This window comes from Hyposmocoma kahamanoa, unplaced genomic scaffold, assembly GCF_003589595.1.
Source record: "Hyposmocoma kahamanoa isolate Upper Pololo Valley unplaced genomic scaffold, ASM358959v1 99702, whole genome shotgun sequence".
In the NCBI taxonomy this organism is placed as follows: Eukaryota; Metazoa; Arthropoda; class Insecta; order Lepidoptera; family Cosmopterigidae; genus Hyposmocoma; species Hyposmocoma kahamanoa.
Genome location: NW_020656001.1, coordinates 102,072 through 113,310, shown reverse-complemented (window position 1 = coordinate 113,310; position 11,239 = coordinate 102,072). Strand labels below are relative to the sequence as shown.

The 11,239-nt window shown below is 35.5% G+C and overlaps 1 protein-coding gene across 2 annotated transcripts in view; it reads left to right on the top strand.

Annotated features, from left to right (window-relative positions):
* The first annotated feature begins 1,368 nt into the window (after positions 1-1,368).
* The window catches only part of LOC113239209 (LIM/homeobox protein Lhx2-like), a 75,090-nt gene continuing 65,219 nt past the window's right edge, over positions 1,369-11,239 (top strand). The window contains exon 1 of one of the 2 annotated variants that reach the window (XM_026476102.1): positions 1,369-1,445. The gene's annotated coding sequence lies outside the window, so the exon portion shown is untranslated. Of the gene's footprint in view, positions 1,446-1,472; positions 1,552-11,239 lie in introns of those variants that run through there. The other variant, XM_026476103.1, reaches the window with a different exon arrangement.

The following is an 11,239-nucleotide window of genomic DNA, read 5'->3' as shown; positions in this document are numbered from 1 at the left end:
TCATTGTGGTTGTCACTGCAATTATTGTGTTTGTTGTTGCAATTATTGTGCTTGTTGTTGCGATCATTGCGCTGGTTCTTGAAGTAATTTTTTTTTGTTGAAATAATTATGTTTGTTATGGCAATCATTGTGCTTGTTGTTGCAACCATTATATTTGTTGTAGCAATCTTTATGCCTTTCGTTGCAATCATTATACTTGTTGTTGAAACGTTTTCAAATGATTTTTATAAACAATAAATTAAATTGTAGTGTATTTTAATTAAATTCTAATGCCTGTACATTTAACACATCGTACGCCCGTCTTAGAATCGAATAGGGTTTAATATCTTTATTTAACAGGTTCATGTTATAAATGTTTCTGATTTCTGGCGGAAACAAATTACACTATCACCTTAAACAACATCTTGTTTATTCCAATCACATTTTGTTTTTCAGTGTTATTGATCCTTGCTTAGCTTTCAACTCATTGAAGTTTCCAATCACAAAAAGCTTGCACCTATAGAGATAATTCTAGCCATTGAAAGGGGAACGTTACCAGACACCTGAACACGATACCTCAGAGCGCCAATACAATAAAATTTGTTTCGTTTCTTTTCGCTTACGACTATACCTTTTAAATAGACAGTAACTTACAAGGAACAAGAATCACGTGGAGGAAAAGTGTCCTAGAAACCTTTAATGCTCTATGATAAAGTGACAAAATACAAGAAAAAAAAAGTAGGAAATTGATTTCTTTTAATAGCATAAGGGGCAAGTACTATACTACGTGTGTGGATTGCCCCATACTAAGTAAGTCATGCGTGTCATACGCGTTTCAGATTCACCTTACTTAATATAATATCTAAGTTAAATTGCATTGTTACTAACATAGTTAATAATGAACTTGTAACTAATATACACTTATTATTGTTAAATAAATAAATAAATATGCCTTACATTACAGTGCAAACATTTTTGTGAAGCTTTCGCATTCCCTGCCGCGCAGTGCTATTTTGTGATCGATTCAGCCGCAAATATTATATTTAGCCCACATTTTGTAGCGAAATCACAAACTTAGCTACCCCTAAACACTTCAACAGGTTCTTAAAAGTTCTAACCGTAACACCAAAATCGAATACCCACAACCCATAACTTTATACTCCTCATGTCAAAATTTGAATTCGACACGGGGCCCGCGTTACTGTAACTGCGTTATCTCGCTCGTCATAATCTGGTGTTAGTGTTAATGGAAAGAGACGGATACAGTGCATAAGTTGGACAGTCTATGCGTCCTGGGTGAATAAAGGGCGATGATTGGCTCTATGGAGCGCGTGGGCGTGGCGAAAGTCTAGCGCCGCGCGCCCCCACAGATGTCCGAAAACCTCGAACAGTGCCGCGTTCAATTTTCGAACAGTTGAATGCGTATTGTATTTACCGCGCGACTCTACGTTGCCCGTTAACACGAGGTAAAATTTATTATATTACGATATTGAGCCGCCTTGTGCCTATGGTATGACTTAATAGTGCTGAGAAACAGAGTTTGTTTTGGAGCTTCTTTATTTTATGGGTTTTGTAAGTGTGATTTACGTTTTGCTGTTGTTAGTTTGTTTTTGTTTGTAGTTCATATGTGGAACAAACTTTAAACTGGAATTAAAACGTCTGTAAGTAAATGAAGATAGCGAGGAATATTTTTTTTTAATTTCACGTATTACACGTACGAAGTTTGTAGAGCATAAGATGTATAAAATTGTTTGACGAATTTAGTGCTTCGACTCCCATACGAGAGAGATGTTGGAGTAAAATTGAAAATAGTCCGTAATACCAAACGTTTATGTGTCATTTTAACACGTGCGCATATATTTAGCAAAATAATACGAAGGTTTCGTTGACATCTGGATCGATGAAGTGCGTATTCACCAAAACTTCCTGTTAGTAAAACAATAAGGATAATAGTTACATTTTATGCCAAGGGAACAGGAAACAATAATATGCCTGATAACTCTACACAGAAAAGACGTTTGCGTTTAATCTTTTATTATGATGGAGACTGCCATTCATTGGAGTACGTGACGAGTTTAAATTGTGAAAAGAGAGATATGTTTATATATAATTTTGAGAGTTCGTTTGTCGAGCATTTTGTCTTATTTGGAAACGTCAAGGAATAGAAATTTTGTTCCATACCTGTTGAGTTTATTGAATATTACAATGTTTTGTTATAAGATCGAACACTAGGAAAAAATCGATAGATCCGGTTGGATTCAATCCAGTATACTGTGCCTTATACTCTCCCAACCGAACTACGAAACTAATCAGCAGACCTTTACCTACAATTTTTCAATATGCTTGTTGCTGATCTTCGTTTTTGGCTTTTAACGACTTTTGCCGTGGCGCCATCTGTGAGAAGTCATAAACAAAGATTGCAACAAGCATATAGAAAAAATTGTAACGTCTGCTGGTTCGTTCCGCAACTGAGTTGGGAGAGCGTCAGACACGGAATCCAGCCGGATCACAGGAATTTTTCTTAGTGTAGTAATTTGTGAAAAGGTGAAACCTTCTTACATACAGTAAACTTAATTACAATTGAAGAAAAATTGCAATCTTAAGATCTGGCAGTATGGCCAATTACAAGCCTGGCCTGTCCGAAGGACGAATTTTACTGCTAGGTTAATATACCCACTAAGTTGTCAGTTGTATCTGTACTCTCTGTGAAAAACGCTAAGTCAGAAATTAGTTTGTATTATTAATTTTGTTCAAACTACGAAAATAGTAACAGAGCTATGAACAATTAATTTTATCTTTATTAAGACAATCGATTCGAATTCCTATCCCATGACATTATGTTAATATTTAGTAGCAATGCCTGACAGGGCATTATAGCATAAACCTTCTCATTAGAGAAACCCAGTAGTGAGACGTGCAATGGGTTGACAATTTATTTATATACATAACATATAATGTACTCACTGTACTAACTACGTATAATGTGGATTAACAAAGCTTTTTATTATTTTTATTACTTCCAATATAATGATGTCATGAACATAGCATTCGTCCAAGGAAGTACTGCCACCTTACCTACTTCTGCCGCCAAGCAGTAATGTGCACATTACTGCGTTCTGGTTGGTGCTGGCAAAATTACAGGCAGTGCCCCTAAGATCTTTGTGATTTAAATTTCTGAGTGACACTGCAACTGTCACAGATAGGCGTGTCACTTACCTCCAGGCGCACGACTTGTTCGTCCCGTCACTTGATATTATAAAAAGAAAAGAAAAAATATGCAAAATGGAATGCTCTTACAGCTATTAGTGGGTGTAACTTAAAATTTAGAGTGAAAATAAGTCATTACCTTAGTTCGATTCAGGATGTTATCTTTTTATACACTAACTAGCTGGTACCCGCGACTTCGTCTGCGTAGAATTAGCACTTCGAGTCGCTTACTAGGGGTTGAAAAAATAGCTAGTAAGTTAAACGTAGAGTACAAAGGGACACACATCGGAGACACAAATATAACAAAGTTCCTAGGTATACAGATTGATGACAAAATTAACTGGAAAGCACAATTAGAGAGTATTTGCACTAAACTGAACTCTTATGCATGTACATTACATATGTTTAGCAAAGTTGTAGATAGAGACTCGGTCCTTCAAGCATACCATGACTATGTTGCGTCCATATTAAGATACGGTTTAATATTCTGGGGCCACGCAACTAATGTGAACTCAGTTCTTAAGGCACGAAAAAGATGTGTCAGAGCAATTTGTCGATTGAAGAGAACAGATAGCTGCAAACCATATTTTAAAGATCTTCGACTATTGACTGTTCCTTCACTTTATATCTACGAAACTGCCGTGTATGTCTGAATGCACTCACACTTGTTCACATGAACTCTGAAACCAAGACGATATGACCAACTTCGTTTGAAAGCCTGTGAAACTACCTTCATGCAGAAAAGTATTTTCGTAATGGCGCCAAAAATTTACAACAATTTACCGGAAGCACTAAGGTCTGAGATAAACCTTATGCTTTATCTCAGACCTTATTTAAAAAACAATTAAACAAGTTACTGACTAATAAAAGATCTGAATTTTTAAATGATAAATCCCTAAATTCATTGTCTAATTTTTGACATTGGACGTTATTTATGTTACGATATTATTTTGACATCTAATTACCATTAAAATTGACCCATGTAACTATCTCCGCGTTTAAATTCTGACCGACTTATTAAATCCATGTGTGCACGCTCATGTAATATTATTGAAAAACGAAACATGTTACACCTGGTTTAGTCTGTCGAAGTGCATGTGAGTGAATGTGTTCAATATTTGTATGCCTACTGTTTGGCCGGACACAGTGAAACTATACGTATTTTGTACATGTCGGCATCTATATAACCTGTGTTTCCACAAATAAATGAATAATTATTATTATTAAAAAAAAGATGTTTAATGGTCCCTTACGTTATTAATATTTTATATGTAAGCCGTCGAGCATAGTGTAAAATTGCACATAATTCTATTGTAAAGGATCCTTTACAATAGAATTACGTATAATTTTGTATTTCTCTTACTGCTTACACTATCCTCGACGGTTTACACATAAAAAATTAGTAACGTAAGCCAGAACTAAACCTCATTTTTTAATGTAAGGGACATGCTATATTTGAAATCATTAGGCATTCCTAAATCTTTCGTTTATATTATGAAAGAAGAGGAAATTCTAAGAAATTTGCACTGGACACAATCAAAATTGGAGTAGACAGTGAAAAGTTATAGACAGATTTAAAAAAATAAAACCGTTTTTTGGCTCTTCTGACAAACCGTGGTTTGTTCCTTACATTAATTGATACTTCTGGTGTCGATAATTTGTTTTCACTTCTCATGCTCTTAAAGTTCATATTTATGCTGGGTGTAGGCTGCATAAAATAGGATTTTATGCACTAGTGCAGAAAATAAAAAAAAACCATCACATTAAATATGTCTAATTGTTGTAATTTTAGAATCAATTATAATTAAATAATCGTTTTTTTGTAATATTGCTGTTTCATTTCCTCGCAATCGAAGTGAAAAGCAGAGTTATAACTCGTTCACAAAACCTATTTTACCCCCGACTTAAATATCCACCCCACCCGCAGGCGAGGGTGGATATACTCGTCTCGGGTAACAACGCGTTTTATGCACTTGTTGTACAATCTACTATTGACTCTCCAATACTATTATTTTATATAAAGTTCGCGAAATTTAAAAAGAAAATTACTTTAGCACACGCAATGACTGCATTCTCTTAGCTGTGAGGTCATCTCACACCTAGGCCTGGCTCAAAATTAATTATAATACGTGTATTTTTTGAGTAGCAGAAGAGGTCCTTGTGAAAGAGTTCGTCCAGGGTTGCCACCTTATCTATTAGTTCGTTTCAGGATATTATCTTTTTATACACTAACTAGCTGGTACCCGCGACTTCGTCTGCGTAGAATTAGCACTTCGAGTAGCCTACTAGGGGTTGAGAAAAATAGCTAGTAAGTTAAACGTAGAGTACAAAGGGACACACATCGGAGACACAAATATACACATATGTATATATAATATATATATACTATATATATACCGGAATATATATATATATATATATATATATTCCGGTTTTGAAGGGTAAGGGTGCTGGTGAAATTACAGGCACATGGGAATTGTCAACTTATGTCTCAGGATGACGGGCGCAGTGGCAGTGCCCCTCAGATCTTTGCGATTTAAAGCTCTGCAACTGTTATGGACAGGCTTGTAGCTTACCATCAAGCTTACGACTTGTTCGTTCCGTCCATTGGTATTATAAAAAAACGACACGGGCTTCCTGTCAGGCGAAGATTAAGGCCATTCTCCGCCACTCTGGCCCGATGGGGGTTGGGGACTTCTCACACTGTGAACGTGTTTTCAACGGCGGTAGGTACACATAGACATTTTTAAAACACACTGTGACGTCAATAGTACGTATAAATGAATGTGGTTTTATAATAACAATACTACGAAATATAGTTTCACTATTGAACACAAAACCGATGAGTACACGTTAAAAAAATTGACGTTTAACTTTTATCAATTCCGTAAATTGAAACACCCAGAGAATAATTGCACCTGTTGTAGTTAACGCTAGAATTGAAACCTAATAATGGAAATGAAATACTTATTTAAAATAAACACCTCGAAAGCTAAATGATTCAATGAACATAAATGAACGATGAACCATCGTTATCGGTAGCAAACTCTAGGCCAATCTAAAATAACGAATTGTTTTAATTGATTCCATTCATTACGCCCGCCCTTTAGTGTAGAAATGAATTTAACTTTGATTTTCATCGACTACGTCTATTTGCTAATGCTGATTGGCCAAACGTTTAGAATAGGTAATGTATAGTTTGAATGAATGAATGAACGAATTATATATACTTTCTTGGGCATTAAATTACAGCGACGTCACAGAACGGTAATTGAAGTCAAAAAATAATAATTTATTGTGCTAAAGACGGCTTTATTGACATGTAGCAATTTCTTTCCAACAACATTGAGATAGAAATTTGAGATATAGGAACATATGGGGTGCAACCAAAGGATATCTTCGTAATAAGTAAATGACATGACAAGTACTAATAAATATTCGAATTTGTGTCAAAGGACACTTGATCACATTGACTTACAATTATATGGACGTCGGGTCCGCGCTAAAAAGTGTCCGAACTTATAGGGCGTTAAAATCGTATACAGAGCGTCATTCACGCTTTAGTCTTCGTTTGTTCGACTGACAGCGAAGTAAGCAAAATTAGACAGTACTGCGATGACATTACAATTTAAATTCAACGTTTTAGCATTTTCATATTCCTTTACATGTTTAAATAGGTTGACTTGGGACATTTTTTTCGTGGTTTTTGTATTAGACCCGTCGTCCATTTATTTGTAAGTCAATGCTTGATCACGTCAGTTTTACGTGTTTTTTTTTTAATTCACCTAATTATTTGTTTTTAACGTGATTTTACATGTCAAGCAAAGTCAAAAGGTAAATTTAAAAAAAATCCTGCAGCCTTTAGCGCCCGTGCAACCTCGACTTCGGTCCCTTGAATTTCCGAGAATTTAATTGAAGTGAAGCTTTAACGTCAGTTTTCCATTAGCTTATAGCATCCGAAATACATTTTCTACGAAAAGATCTTCCGAGATTCAGATTTTCAATGATCTTTCATTCGTAGTTCATTCTCCGTAATTTAGTGCTATCTGCTTGGAATATTGTATTCATCCTAGATGTTAATAGTTCATAATTGATTCTTAAGTGTTTGTGATTGGTTGTCGTTTGTTACGTGAAAATAAGAGCTTTTAGTTCACTGTATTTTTTTTTCACATCGTGACTTTCTCACGTAGGTAACTTAAATTTTGAAGGAACTAATTTTATCAACATAGTTTGATTCGTCTTTGGTATTCGCGATTGTTAAAAATAGGAAATTTTTTTCGCGTCTAAATCGCACACTAGATTTTTTTTTTCAACAGATAGCCGTCAGCTGTGAATATGACACCTGTGTTAGCGCATTTGCGTGTTGCATCCGATACGTATTCGTTCGGAATCCGAGACTATATAAAAGTAGAAAACTCGGACACACTTCGGATGTCGCTTGTGTATTTAGGGCGCGTTCCCACTATGTCGTCTCGTTTTATTATGGTTGGACGACTGTCGTGTCTAGCCTGGTCCCATATCACGACTATCTGTCGTGGACGATTTTTTAACGTTGAACGACTGTCATAACTAGCTGTTCCCACTAGATCGTGACGACAATAGGAGCTGCGACAATCTGTCGTCACGTTTTTATCGTGACTTTTTTAACGTCTGACGACTGTCGTTCTAGCTGTTCCCACTGTGACGACAGTTTGTCGTTGTAGCGATAAAAAATCGTGAACGACAGTTCTATCTAATCGTGTAGTGCTATATGTGAACAAATTCATTTAAATGTACAAGTCACGACACTGTAAACTGCACGACAATCTGTCGTCACGACTTAGTGGAAACGCCCAATCCCATCCCATCCCAGAAAATTCGGACCGTTATTTCTCGGATTCGAAAATGCGAATCGGACGTAGCGCGCAGACGCTCCTTTTTTTTTGTTTTTTTTTTTGGTTTTGAGTGTAATAACAAATATACGCGATTTTTATCCTAGAAATGGTCGATTCGATTTATTATTTCTATATTTGTATTGAACTCAATGACTTACAATTATATGGACGTCGGGTCCGCGCTAAAAAGTGTCCGAACTTATAGGGCGTTAAAATCGTATACAGAGCATCATTCACGCTCTAGTCTTCGTTTGTTCTACTGACAGCGAAGCAAGCAAAATTAGACAGTACTGCGATGACATTACAATTTAAATTCAACGTTTTAGCTTTTTCATATTCCTTGACATGTCACTACGTTTAAATAGGTTGACTTGGGACATTTTTTTCGTGGTTTTTGTATTAGACCCGTCGTCCATTTATTTGTAAGTCAATGATTGAACTAAAAAGAAATTGACATTCCAGTGAATTTCTTGTTTGGCGTTAAATTAAAATAATAAAAATCTTTATTATCTCTTTACAAAGTATTAAAAATATTTAGATATCTTTTAGGTGCCTGTAATTTCACCAGCACCCTTCAAAACTCAAAACCGGAACACAGTAATGCTGACATTACTGCTTGGCGGCAGAAATAGATAAGGTGGCAGTACTTCCCTGGACGAACTCTTTCACAAGGAACTCTACGGCTTCTAAAATAAATAATAAAATATATAATAAAAAATGAATTATGTAAACTACAATACAGTGTTTACAATTATTTTTTGTGGTGACGGGCGTTGAATTTTTTTTATCTTGCCCAAGTGGGCGGTGAGCTGAAAACTTTGGGAACCTATGCATTAAAGGATTATTGTATAATAATCGCATATAATACGCAGAAGCTGTATAGCTATGTATATGTATATACTTCGATACGACAAAAACCAGCGGTAGTAACCCGTTTAGTTCTTGCAGGTTGTTTCGATAAATATTTGAAATAAATATTGTAAATGATAAGTGTGTACGAATGTTTATTTACAAAGAACAAAATCTAAAGTTGAATAGATGAATAAGTAGTAGCGTTCAATCACTATGACGATTTCAAGTATTATTTATTATTGATATAAAGATAACTTGACTTTGTCTGTGACCTTAAATATCTAATTTATTTCAATCGCTGTTTAGCCGAGTTCAAAAAGGAAGAGGGTCTCAATTTGCTTGTATTTTTGTTTTTGTGTATTTTACGCGATTATTACGGCATCTGAGAACCGATTATGATGATTTTTATTGGAAAGACAGCACCTCAGTTTTGGTGGTTTAAAGAAAATATTCCATATTTAAGTGTGGAAAGGTAGAAGCTGAAACTAATTTAGCGCACTTTTCGGTAACCAATTTCAATAAAACTTGGCAAATAGATGTAATTCCACGTCGGGTTTTTTTAATAAAAATATTATAGTATTCGTGTGTAATTTTTACACCCATTAAATAGTAAGAGACGAAGTCTGTACGCTCCACTGTAAGATCTTTTGAAAGCAGAGGGTTGTTCGTTGTATGTAGCGTGGTACCCTCCCCCTGTGGCATAAATGTGAAAAGAAAACTTAACCAAATGGTAGTGTAAGGTTCGGGTGGTTTTCCTTTAGCGTCACTTTGCATTCTGTAATCTCCAGCAACTGGAATTTGCCTTTTTACAATTTCAGTTTCAAAGCTTTGCACGACTGTTCGTCCTTATGACTAATTTCTGGAGCTTTTAATGTGTTAAGGGTATGTTTCAAAAATATTATATAATAAGAGATAGAGAGAGATGGAGATGGCAAATATTATTTTAATAGAACTTGAACTGAAATTTATTTCATATATTTACTAATTTGTTTATTTATTCATAGAAAACCAGCGCTTCAACCATTTAATAAAAACTGGGAAAGAAACATAAGGACAATTACAGGTATTTGTCAGACAAATCAAACACGAGCATTAAATATTTTAAGTTGTAGCGAGCTCCTCGTCATTGAAATCGTCCAGGCGAAGTACTGTCTCTGCTTCATGTACCCACACATTCTATGAGACACTATAGGTCGTATTCTAGAACTCTATTCAATGCTCAAGTCAGGATTTGAGTATGGTTTAAAGCACTCGAAATCATATTCAAATCCCTGCCATTAGGGTCGTATTTCCAGTGTTTGTGTTTCCAGTGCAATCCTGACTTGAGCATTGAGTAGATTTCTAGAATACGACCCTATCACCCTATTTCAGTTCCCTTAGCGAGGAATAATTATAAACAAAACAGTTTTCAATGGAGAGATAGAGAGCTGGGATAGTATGCTGGGACAGTATGCTGAGCAATCATGTATGTTGATATGTTCAATTGTAATGTTGATGCTCTAAAGCGTAAACTCAGGGACATTCTATTTAATTTTATTGAATAATTTGTGACTATTGGTGCAGGTATTGGTTTGTATTTATTTTTATATAATACCAAGTAAATGGACGAATTACTGCACAAGTATAAAGAATCTTATATTATTAAACGAAATCGTGGTACCATGAGTTTCGACTTAGTTGTAATGTTCATATTATGGATATCTTTTTTCTTAATGAAGTTATGTATATTTTACGGGCATACAAAATACCGTGCCGTGACATGATTTGCTGGAAGACGCTGATTCGATCCATTTAGTTGCAGTCTAGTGAGAATAGAGTTCCTTGTGAAAGAGATACAGAACTACTGACACCTTACCTATGTTCCAGTTTTTAAGGGTGCTGGTGAAATTACATGCACTTGGGACTTGTAACTTATGTCTCTGGTTGTGGTGAATTTAAAGCTCTGAGTGGCACAACAAATGTTATGGATAGATTGTAGCTTACCGTCAGGTCTTGGTCCAGGTCTTGTTCGTCCCATCATTTGTTAATTTTGAAATGAATATTTTCTTTTTACCTTTCATTTACAAAATGTTTTCACCAGGTTCTTGTAATTAACAAATATGTGTCAAGTTGAAATATATGATTATTATCATAAGTTTATTTGAAAAGAACAACCCTAGAGTTTCTGGCTCGTTTTTCTCAGGGAAGTCAGCACAGTCAACGAGCAGTAGTTTAAAAATAACGTCTGCAACGAATCGTTGCAGTCGCTGCAAATCTCCTTTGTGTATACACACACGCACGCACACACACACACACACACACACACACACACACACACACACACACAC